Source organism: Triticum dicoccoides, chromosome 5B (genome assembly GCF_002162155.2).
Source record: "Triticum dicoccoides isolate Atlit2015 ecotype Zavitan chromosome 5B, WEW_v2.0, whole genome shotgun sequence".
In the NCBI taxonomy this organism is placed as follows: Eukaryota; Viridiplantae; Streptophyta; class Magnoliopsida; order Poales; family Poaceae; genus Triticum; species Triticum dicoccoides.
The window spans coordinates 722,187,046-722,198,253 of NC_041389.1; the positions used below are offsets into that span (position 1 = coordinate 722,187,046).

The window sequence follows — 11,208 nt, forward strand, 5'->3', positions numbered from 1 at the left end:
AGATGATTTTCGGACTAGAACCGTTGCGCAAGTTCAGGTCGTTTGAAGTTTTGACAACAAGCTACAAAATCTAGTTAAATCAATAGTAGTATTGCAAGCAACAAATAGACTCTCAGAGCAGAACCAATGCACAAGAACGGACCAGCAACTACTAGGCCCAACAACTAAGATATGTAGGAAATTTCAGATGTATCACTTCATAGATCAAGCATAGGTGCAACATAAAAGGCTCATGAGCGCTACAAAGTCTGAACGATTCAGCAGGAAGTGAGCAGAACCAATCAACTAGACATGCGGACAACAGAGGCGCAGGGGAAGAAGCTCCTGCACCGGCAGAAGCAGACACAATCTGGTCCCACCAACAGGTCAGCCATGCCAACATCTCCAGAGAACATAGGAGCAATGGTGTCAGAAATCTTAAGCTTCTCCATAACAGGATCGTGCCCAACAAGACCGACTTGGTGTAGAATCATCCCAGTCTATCTGCAGGCAGATACATTAAACAACAAAGTCACGGAAAATGAAACTGAAACAAAGCAAACATAATGGTTGGATACGAGCAGAATCATGGGAGACAGCTATAATATAAAGAATACAATAAGATATAAAATCAGCCGGCAGAATCATGGAAGTACCACAAGATTACATTGCACCAAGCCACAACATAAACCATAAGTTATTATTGTTCACCGCTAGCTACTGATGTAATAAAAACATTAACAAGTGGAGTTGTTACCGTTCACCACTAGCTACTGATGTAATAAAAACTGATGCAGCAGCAGAAACTGGCATCCAAAAGGGCATGCAAACAATTCATAGCAAAATCATATATGCCCCATGCTAGGAGAACCAGACCATCACAGAGTACTACTGACTGACCCCAAAACAGAGCATCACAGCAAAAGACTTAACCAGGGGACACCGATCCACATAACCCACCATCCCGAGATCTCAATTCTCACAGCTAAAAAGCAAGCAAGAAGACCAGATCACCTAGGGCGTGGTCTGCTTGTACTTGGACACCTCAGTGAGTAGCTTATTGTAGGTGGCCTGGTCGAAGAAGCATATCATTCAGTTACCAGTAGCAATCCTTATAGGTGCATATTTACCACATCAATTGGTAAGTATACAGACAGAGTTGTGCACTTACTAACTAGTGTGTTGTGGTTCACCCTTTGCACGCACCCATGGTCATTTAAATTAAACTGAAACAAGCCACCAATGGTTGGCTAATCTAGAACATGGCAGGCATTTATATGATGGCAGTACATAGCTAGGAAACAAACAGCAGTCCATAATTGCATCATCATGTGTAGAACAAAATACATACTCGCCTCTACAGGATACAACACTAGTAGATTAGAGAACCATCCATAATAATTCTACTATAGGAGACAATGTAAACACAGAGTCACACCATTGACATATATTATTATTAAGCCCTAACTAAAAGATTCTGGTGGCTTAATTAGTGGGCAGATGTATGCATGCACAAAAAGGGGGACAATTTTCAATCAAACTGAAGAAAGATGCACATCATCCATTCAGTAACTAGTAGTAATAAAATCACAAGAAGACCAGACCAGAGGATCATCATTGTGCACGCACTTGCATTCGCCATCAGTCCGCACAAGCAGGCGCATACACTATAACATCACAAGCAGTGGCGCGGCATAAGCGGAGGAATTTCACTAGCAATAATCAAGCTGAATGGACAGAAAGGAAACCTAGTTATCTGGACTCGAATCAAACGTAGCCTAAGTGAGCAGCCTCAATCGCCGGCGTCCATCCATCGGGAGCACCTGCCTCTGCCTTGTCTTCTCACCATGGTACGCACCAGGATGAGAAGAAGCACGCAGACGGACGCAGCTGCGCCTTGGCTCGCTCCATGGCCTGCATGCCGAATCAAACCCAACCCAATCCAATCCAACACAAGAAGAAGCACAAGTGAGAAGCAGAGGAGGTGCGCACAGCCGTGAAACAGCGATCGATTGAGGGAAATAAGAAGAAATGCGCTGGCGAGACCACGTACCTTGGATTGAATTGGATTGGACCGGACCGGAGATGGGCCGGAGGAGGAGGAAGCGACCACGGCCGCAGCCATGCCGAGCCCTGGGGTTTGGGGCCGGCACAATGCCACGGCCAGAAGGCTGCTGCGTCAGTGCAGACCGCCGCCGCCGGCGCCGCCCTCCCGACTGCTACGGTTGGATTGGATGGCCGCGGGTGAGTGGCTCGTCGCGCATGATGCGGCGAGGACCCGGTGGAGATGGGGTTCCTGGGCGCCGGGGATCGCCGGAGTTGGCCGGCGGCCGTGGGGTGGGTTGGAGGAAGGGGATCGGGACGAGGGGCGGCAGCCTAAGTGAGCGGAAGTGGCGGCGGCGGAGTCGTGGCGGAAGGCGTAGGGGTCAGGGGAGGACGGGAAGTCGTCGCCGCCGCCCCCGAAGACGTGGACGTCGGCTGCCAGGGCCCTGCCGTCGACGAAGCTGAGGAAGGGGTCGTCATGGAAGGGAGCGAGATCGAGATCGAGATCTGAGGGAGGGAGAGGGCGGCGGCTGTGGGTGCGTAGGGGAGAGAGGGGAGCGAGAGGACGAGTGATGCGGGTTGTGTTAGGGTTAGTTGGGTGAGACGGTGAGGGGGTCAAGTCTGCCGTTGGATCCGGGACGATCGGACGGTTCAGATAGTCTACGGTAGGGTGATCCAGGGGAGACGTCCTGATTGGTTGGAGACTACCAACAATATTTAAAATATAGTCTCTAAGTGCTAAAAACAAAGGGGTTTATGAAACAACTACCAACAATATTTTGCAAAATGGAACCATTAAAATTTTCACTCAAGTTATACCACATTTTAAGGATGATAACCAACTTGTATGCATTTTCTTTGGACGAAAAAACCATTTTTCATTTTCCGAGTGCCCGAAATGAGGTTTTTTTGTGAAGGAACTACCAAATAATTGTTGCAAAATTGGACCAAATCATTTTTCTAAAATACTAGGCCATATACAATGCACAATTGACAAAATGGTTGGGTGAAAAAAGTTTTGATCCACCTCTCGTGAAAAAGACAAATTGCCGCCGATTCAGCTGGAAGCGGGTCAAATTTGAACTGTAGCTGCCTCATAGTTTGCTCTTTATTTTTTCCAAAAATCATTTCTAGGTACATAAGTATCTATTTAATCATAGAAACACCAAAAAAAATCCAAGATTCAACCACTAGCTAGGAACGGTCAAGCCCGCCGTTTTGACCGCATTTTGAAACGGGCATAAAAAATTCAAAAAAAAATCAAAAAATTGGAAAACCTTCGCATTGTGTCATTATATGTTACCAAGTTTCCAGGAAAAATAATAAACTTGTAATACTGTAATTATTTTAAAAAAGTGTTCTCAGAAATGAGCTATCAAGTGTGAAGATTCATGGCTTTCAAGCCAAATGATCAATCTTATGGCCACATTCATGGCATAGTTTGTTCAAATGATCTCATATTGTGCACAAGGATGCATATTGGAATAGCAAACAATGTTGCCTAAGGAACTTTTCATTTTGGTTGGACGAAAAAACCATTTTCCATTTTTCGAGTGCCCGAAAGGAGGTTTTTTTGTGAAGGAACTACCAAATAATTGTTGCAAAATTGGACCAAATCATTTTCATAAAATACTAGGCCATATTTAATTCACAATTGACAAAATGGTCTGGTGTAAAAAAATTTGATCCACCTCTCGTGAAAAAGACAAATTTCTGCCGATTCAGTTGGAAGCGGGTCAAATTTGAACTGCATCTGCCTCATAGTTTGCTATTTATTTTTTCCAAAAATCATTTCTAGTTACATAAGGACCTATTTAATCATAAATACATGGTTTGGTGGCGATACGTCGAGGTTTGGGCGGTGGCCGAGGGCCCCAACTCTAGAGCGCGTAAACTCGCATGCCCGCCGCGTGGTCACCGCGTGATCGTGGCGTTGCCATGTGTTCTGGGCGGCCTAGGCATGTCTAGTGGGTTGGGCACTCCCCAGGTTGGTGCTAGGAAGAAAATTACAACATAAGATTCTCACGAGGAGACCAATCGATGCTCAAACATGAATTAGTAGCCAAGTGTTTGATTAGCGGTACGGGAAATGTACATGGCTAATGGGCGTGAGTTTTGGCTGAGGATGATCAGTTACTAAGAAGACCGTTTTCACAAATTTTCAGCTCAAAAGGAGGAGCCTAGGTGGTACTTGCTTTGCAAACCACCACACTGGACATAAATACGAATGTTGAAGCTCGGCTCAAAATAATGAATGGATTGAGCTGGCATTTGGTGGAGGATGGTTATTTGGGCATAGGAAAGCACTGTAGAAAATGGATACTATTTGGACATGCCAAAGTGGTACTTCCTTCACAAACTGTTACTCTGAACAGAATAGGAAAATGAATATTTTTGAATTATTTTTGAACTAGGCAAGGAAGGTTTTTACATATTTGACGAAGATATGACCCAAAGAATTTATGAGATTTTTTTGGGAATTTTGGGAATGACATAAATATAGGTTGCTTCACAACCTAGGGCAAAAACTGCCACATGGACATGACACATAGGCAAAACTGATGAGGTGGCGCCTAGTCATAGCAACCCACCACAATTTACAAGGCTATGACCATCTATATTGGTCGTTAACAACTAGAAATAAGGCAGCGGACTAGCGCTGTTAGCTTTATGACCATTTCATGTAAGGAAATTATGACCTTTCTGACCAAAATGGTCGCAATGGTTTAGGGTTTGGAGCCCCTCGAACAGCTTTTGACCAATTGGTCTCAAATGGTCATAAATCTATGACCAATTCTTCCAGGGTCACTGACAGAAGGTCATAAGTTGACATATTTCTTGTAGTGACCCCCGATGTCGCCATCCACAAAGCCCTTGCCCTCTGGCACCTTGGCCATGAAAACCGGGTATGCCACATCATTCTCTCTGAGACGCTGCTTCTCCAAAGAAAGAACAATGCCGTGCAGACTCCGCATAGCACCGGTTGCAGCATTGAGCATATTTGGCGGTAGCATCGCCCTACCCGCCACATGCACCGTCCTCGAAATATCCTTAGGTGAAGGTGGCCCGTCCTGAGCACGGATCGAACTCGGTGCCGGCTCGCTCGCATCGGCGCCCTTGTTAGTCTTTCGTTTTCGTCCCTTCTTCTTGATCTCCTGTAATGGGACCGAGTTCTGCTCACAGACCGCCTTCTTGAGCGTGTTGGGGCTGATAATATTTCGCACCTTAGCTATCTGAGGCTCGGTGAAGGCGGGAGCTGGAGGCGTCTCCTGAGAACTGAACGCCAGACGACGCCTGTTGCAATTGGATTTCTCCGCCAAACCAGCTAGATCGCGGTCGTCTTGGTTGGGTTCTTGAGAAAGAGGCCCGCAGAACTCGTCAGCGTACCCATGTTCGGCAAAGTACTTATCGACTTTGGTAAATGTACCATCGCCGTTGTCGTCGTCGTCCGGATCCTGTGCCATAGGGATGTCCGTATCCTGTGCCATAGGGATGTCCGGCATAGATATGTCCGGCAGGTCTGGTAGCGTTGCGGCGTTCTTGCCATGGCTTGGCGCCGGCACGACTGGCGGTCTTGTCTGTGGGGTGGTGTCCCCCGCCCCCAAACGAATCTGGCTCTTCGGCCAAAGCAGGGGCCAGTTTACGCAGGCGCTGAGGGTCATCTCATCTTCTTCGTCGGCCCCAGCGGGTCAAATCGGAGGTAACAGCTCGTCGCAGCCTGGCAGCACCCGAACCACTTCAACCCTATACACTGTGGGTGGCATCGGATTACCGTGGAACATGGGGTTGCCTGGTTGAACGATTCTGCCCTTGGCGACATCGACCAACTCACCGCCAACGAAGTGTAGAAGAGTGCAAGGAACGTCGGCGGGGCCCTGCGAAAACATGTAGGGCATCAGGGATGCCCAGTCAAAGGCAAGCAGATGAAGTCATCGGCCGAGAGGCTTAGTTACCGTGATGCCGTCGAGCTCGGCTAATGTCGAGGCACCGCCAACGGCGGGCGTGCAACTGACGGAGGGGGCGCTTGCTGGTGAGGTGCCGGCCGGCATACACCCGGGTGCATTAAGCTCCAATGCCCGTTCCGATGCCGGAGACACGAATACCGCCTCCGCCAGAGACATCAATGGCGCCACTAGAGACACCAATGGCGCCGCCTGCGCGCTGTGTGAGTTGCTGGCCGTGAAGCTGGGAACCGGGGGAGGCCCCTGTTGGCCGCCCGCAATCCACGTCATCAGCCCATGAATCAACATAGGCACCATGGCGTTGAGCTTCGTTCCCAGTTGTTTTTCCATTGCTCTTGGACAAGCTCCGGAATCCGAGCCACTTGTGGCTTGAGTGCTTCAACCTCGCGCGTCTGGCTTTCCGAGCTGGTCTTTTTCTCCTTCCGCACACCAGCGGTATAGTATGACCCCCATTTTGTGGACAAGCCTATGGATCTTAGTGAGCTTATCCTTGTTTTTCATTACATTCAACGCCCTATTTAAAGGGGTGTCGAAAGGGGAGCTCTGAGACGACCCCGCGCTACTGCTTTCAGTGTCCTGCGAAAGGAACGTGAACCATTTAGAAATATTGGGGATTAATTAGAGTGCAACCATATGGAGCTAATTATGTGGGGTGTATTCCTTACCAGAACAAGCTCAAGCGCCCTGGTCCTCGGATTCGTGGTAAGCTCCTTTGTTATCGGGTCCTCCTTGTACCGGGCCCTGACAAAGTTCCTGGTCTGCTTGTCACCGATGTATTTCTCGAAGCGGGGCGGTAGGCCTTGCTCGGCACGCTCCACGTCCTCCTTCTCCCATATAGGCTCCGCCACTCTGTAACCGCCGGGACCGAGTTTGTGTTCCCCTAAGTTCAACTCCCGCATTTCTTTCCCCCACTGACTTGATTCGGAGGTTGTGCTGCTCTCGCACTTGATCTTGAACTCCTTGTAGTCATCTTCGCTGATCGAAGGATTTTTCGCCTTGATCTTCTCATAACTATCACCTTTATCAATCATTCTCTTCATCGCGCTTCTCCAAGTAGACAGGGCCGTGCTCATCCTCGTGAGGGCGGCACTGTTCACTTTATTCCCTGAGAGGCGTGTGTTTTCAAATTCGGCAGGGAACTTGTATCGTTCGTGCAGCTTCGTGAAGAGGAGGTTGCGCAAATTCCCGTGGTCCTTATGCCTAAGGTTCTCGGTGTTGATCGAGACGGTGCTCCGGAGAATGCACCCGAGCTGAAGCGAGTACCCCTTGACTATATGTTTGGGCTCCGTTGGATGCCCGTCGGAGTCCACTTGAGTAAATTCCTCCTTGAGGGTGCGGAGCGCATTCGGGCGCCGGTCCTTCCTTTGCTTCTTCGGTTGGCTGCCATCTGTGTGTGCGCCACCATCATCAGTGGTGGCATCCTCGGCAGCACCATCAGTGGTGTCATCCCCGACGCCACTAGGGGTTGTGTAGTCAGGATCGGTGTCTTCTGCGGCGTCCTCATAGAGGTGAGGTTGTTCCTCCATCTCCTGGGACAGCTCCCAGAATTGCTTGCCGCCTGAACCACCGGCCTCATCGTGGTTGGCCATGTTTCGCTCTAAATAGGAAAACAGTTTGGTCAAAAAGTTGGTTATTGTCAAGGAACAAGATCATGGTCTCATCGTTTAGGGTCACTGAGGCATCCTAAAAGCTAAGCTTTTATCATTTAGGGTTTGTCGACGTCGAGGCACCCTAAAAGCCTAAGCGTACATCATTTAGGTTCTCATCGACACCGAGGCATCCGGGGCAGCCAAGTTAAGTTTTCATCATTTAGGATTTATCGATGCCGAGGCACCCTAGGTTGGGCCTAATCACTTGGCACTAATCACTTGGCTCTATTGCCACCTATGTTGGGTTTATCATCTAGGGTTTATCGATGCTAAGGAGAATTCTAAGTTGGGCCTAATCACTTGGCTCTATTGCCACCTATGGTTTAATGCAGCAAGAATGGCGGGGCAGTTGATCCTACTTCACTAAGTACTAAGATACCCCGGCCCATGCATTAGTCGCAAGTACCCCATATGTCCTATTTTTAGCAAAGCCATGCTAAAATTCACGGAAAATTTCAGCATGACCTTTGCTGAAAATAGGACATATGGAGTACCCGAATTTGCCGGAATGGAAGTTAATCAACATTCCGACAAACTCAAGGGCCTCTCGGGGTACCTGCAAAATCATTATCCCCGCGTAATGAAGTCCCCAATGGGTCATTTCAGAAGATCACAAGTAGCATCATCACAAGTACAACATCATCACAAGTACAACAGCAGCAGCAGTGAATACAGGCATAACAGCAGAAGCAGCAGCTTTATTCTTCTTCTTCATAAAGACTAATTGTCTAATTGAGCAATACAGCGACAGTGTGAACAAATAAAAACACAAACTATACCTACATATTTGGGTACCTCTATGGTAGTAACATGCCATTCTCTGCCTAGAGCTACTGTAGCACGATCAATTCTGCTTACTACTAAAGTTATAGCAGTATCATGCTTTCATAACCAACTAGTCACCATTAAGTTCAAATATTGTCCACAAAACCACAACAGAAGTAGCACAGAATCATTCAAGTACCAGTGTTTAACTAAAACTTGGTGTGAATAAGATCCTCTGTCAGTACTTCATACCAATAATCAAAACCCCAAAACCTGACCCCAACTAGTTACCATAAGGTCAAATACTCTCCACAAAACCATAACAGAAGTAGCACAAAATTATTCAAGTATCATTGTTTAACTAAAACTTGGTGTAAATAAGGTAATAAAAGCAAATTATCCTAGCCAACATGGGTTTTCAGGAAATATTGAGACGCCGCACTTCTGATCGACTCCTGAGGTACACTCTCAACTAGCATAGTTTGTTTACCTTCTATTCCTATGTGGTTCATTACTTGATTTCTTTTCAGCCTCAAAGTTTATGTTTGTCCTGGTCATATTATGCTTTTGGCAACCACTAGAAATGTAAAAGATTTTTTGTGAACTTGGGAAGAAAAGAACCAACTTTCATCAAAGAAATAAAAATAAGATCATGAGCAGAATAGTTGTTAGGGTACTGTCATTTATAGGACCATTTAACATTGGCTATGCATTTCTTGGCTGCAACAATCACTGAGTATGAAATAGGTAGAATAGAATGTATTTTTCTCACTTGGGAAAGTAATCAGTTACAGCAACTTCAATATTTTGTGTCTCTGAATATTTGCATAAATTCCTACCATCATCCATGAGCAGCACCACATAGTAGTTCACAGAGCAGAACATGAGGCAGTTAGCTACTGACAGAGCTTTTTGGCCAACACTCATAACACTGATCAACATTTCTCTAACTCGGAATACTTTACACTAATCAACTGTTCTAATGGAGGAGAGGAGGAACAGCTGAGGTGGCTACTCACATCTACTTCTGGTGGGTGTTGAGGTAGGACTTCTCGCAGTACTCGGAGGCGGAGTAGAGTTGCGGCCGCAGGTTCTTGAGCTCCTGCATCAAGCATGGCCACAACGCTCAGTTTATCTACCATAGACAGTTTAGCAGAAACAAAAGCAACACACACATGTCTATGAAGTATCTGAATTTTGCAACTTTATTGTGTCTGAAATAGCTTTACTCAATGGTGTTATCGAGCTGAGCAAAGCCGTACTGAATATTTGCATGTACAGAGATGTGAAATATTTATCGAGTGAATGTAAACATTTGGTGTGTGAATGTATTGACTGGAAGGTGTGCTTCAATGCATACTCACTAAGTGAAATGAGAAATTCCAAGTTGAGATGAGAAATACTCACTGACTAAGATAACATTGTATCCTGTTAGTGCGTACATCAGTACATACATTCAGTTAGAAATTGCAAGCCTTATATCAACTGTTTGTGGTAGAAAAATTGTCTCTTCACAGTATGTTGCACAAGATATAGAGACAATAAAATAAGATGGAACACCTCAGAGTATGTGTTTCAGGGTACTGCTTGTACCAAATTGCTGCAGATTTTCATATGTGCAGAATGTAACACAAGACTACATCATTCATGGACACCATGAATCAAAACAAACACCTAGTAACTAGTATATGTAGTATACTATGTTTACAAGATAGCACAACTTCCACAGTAAATAAAATTGAGCATATGGTAGCATTTTACTTCCATCTGGACACAACAAAATCATCACAGTGTCACATCACAAAAGCATTGTTGTTACCTTCTTTTTAATTGACCGCTGCAAAGACTTGCAAATCTGAATTCCAATCAACCTGAAACAGCGGAAAGGGATTAGGACTTGATTGCTGTAGATTTTCAAAACTGAACATGAATTAACCTATACAAAATTACAGAGAATTAGGATTTGAGATCTGCTTGTGTTTTAGGGTTCAAGAAGAGAGAGGACAGACTCACAGACACAAGAATAGGGAGTAATGAGGTGCCACATGAGGAAGGGAGGGGAAGGGGTCCCATGGGAAGGGAGAGAAGGGCACCATGAGAGGGGAGGGAGGGAGATAGAGAAGGCGCCATGGTAGGGAAGGGCATGCCGGAGGAGAAGGGCAACAAATGGACAGAAGAAAGGGAGGAGATACGCTAGAGAAGATAATACCTGGCGGCGGTGGGGCGTTGAAGACCTGGCGGCGAGGTTCCTCTTGTCGGCGGCGGCGGGGCTCCTTCCCTTGGTGGCGGCGGTGGCCTCTTCCCCTTGGTAGCAGCAGCGGGGCTCCTCCTCTCCTTGTGGAGGCGGGGCATTGATCTGGCGGCGGCGCTGGAACCCCTCGTCGGAGCACCTCGTCGGAGCGAGCGCGGCGGTCGTCGGAGCGGGGGAGGCGGCGGGGGCGCGGGGGCGGCGGTGGCGCAGTACGGGTCGGGGCAGTGGGCGGGTGAGAGATCGATTGGGGAAGATAGAAAGGGGACTGGGGATTTTAGTGCGGGGAAGGGTTAGCAATGGCGCACCACCGTGGGGTGCGCCATTAGTAAAAAAAATTGGATAGCAATGGCGCACCCCCGAGCGGTGCGCCATTAGTATTTTTTTGGATAGCAATGGTGCACCCCCTAGCGGTGCGCCATTAGTAAATTTTTTTAGGATTTTATGTTGCCTAGCGGAGGGCCGGCAGCAGCGTCTTGAACCCTAGGTCTCGCTCGGGGGGAAGGGGTGGGTGGTGCGCTCGGCGGATTCCGTTCGGGGGAACTGAGCGAGGAGACAGGGG

General features: G+C 47.3%; 1 long non-coding RNA gene across 1 annotated transcript; it reads right to left on the reverse strand.

Annotated features, from left to right (window-relative positions):
* Positions 1 to 284: 284 nt before the first annotated feature.
* LOC119306863 lies at positions 285 to 1,868 on the reverse strand. The gene is made up of 4 exons (XR_005149061.1): positions 1,728 to 1,868; positions 1,584 to 1,646; positions 994 to 1,050; positions 285 to 483 (listed from the first exon to the last, which is right to left on the reverse strand). It is a non-coding gene; the product is annotated as an uncharacterized LOC119306863 (long non-coding RNA).
* Between the last annotated feature and the right edge of the window lie 9,340 nt (positions 1,869 to 11,208).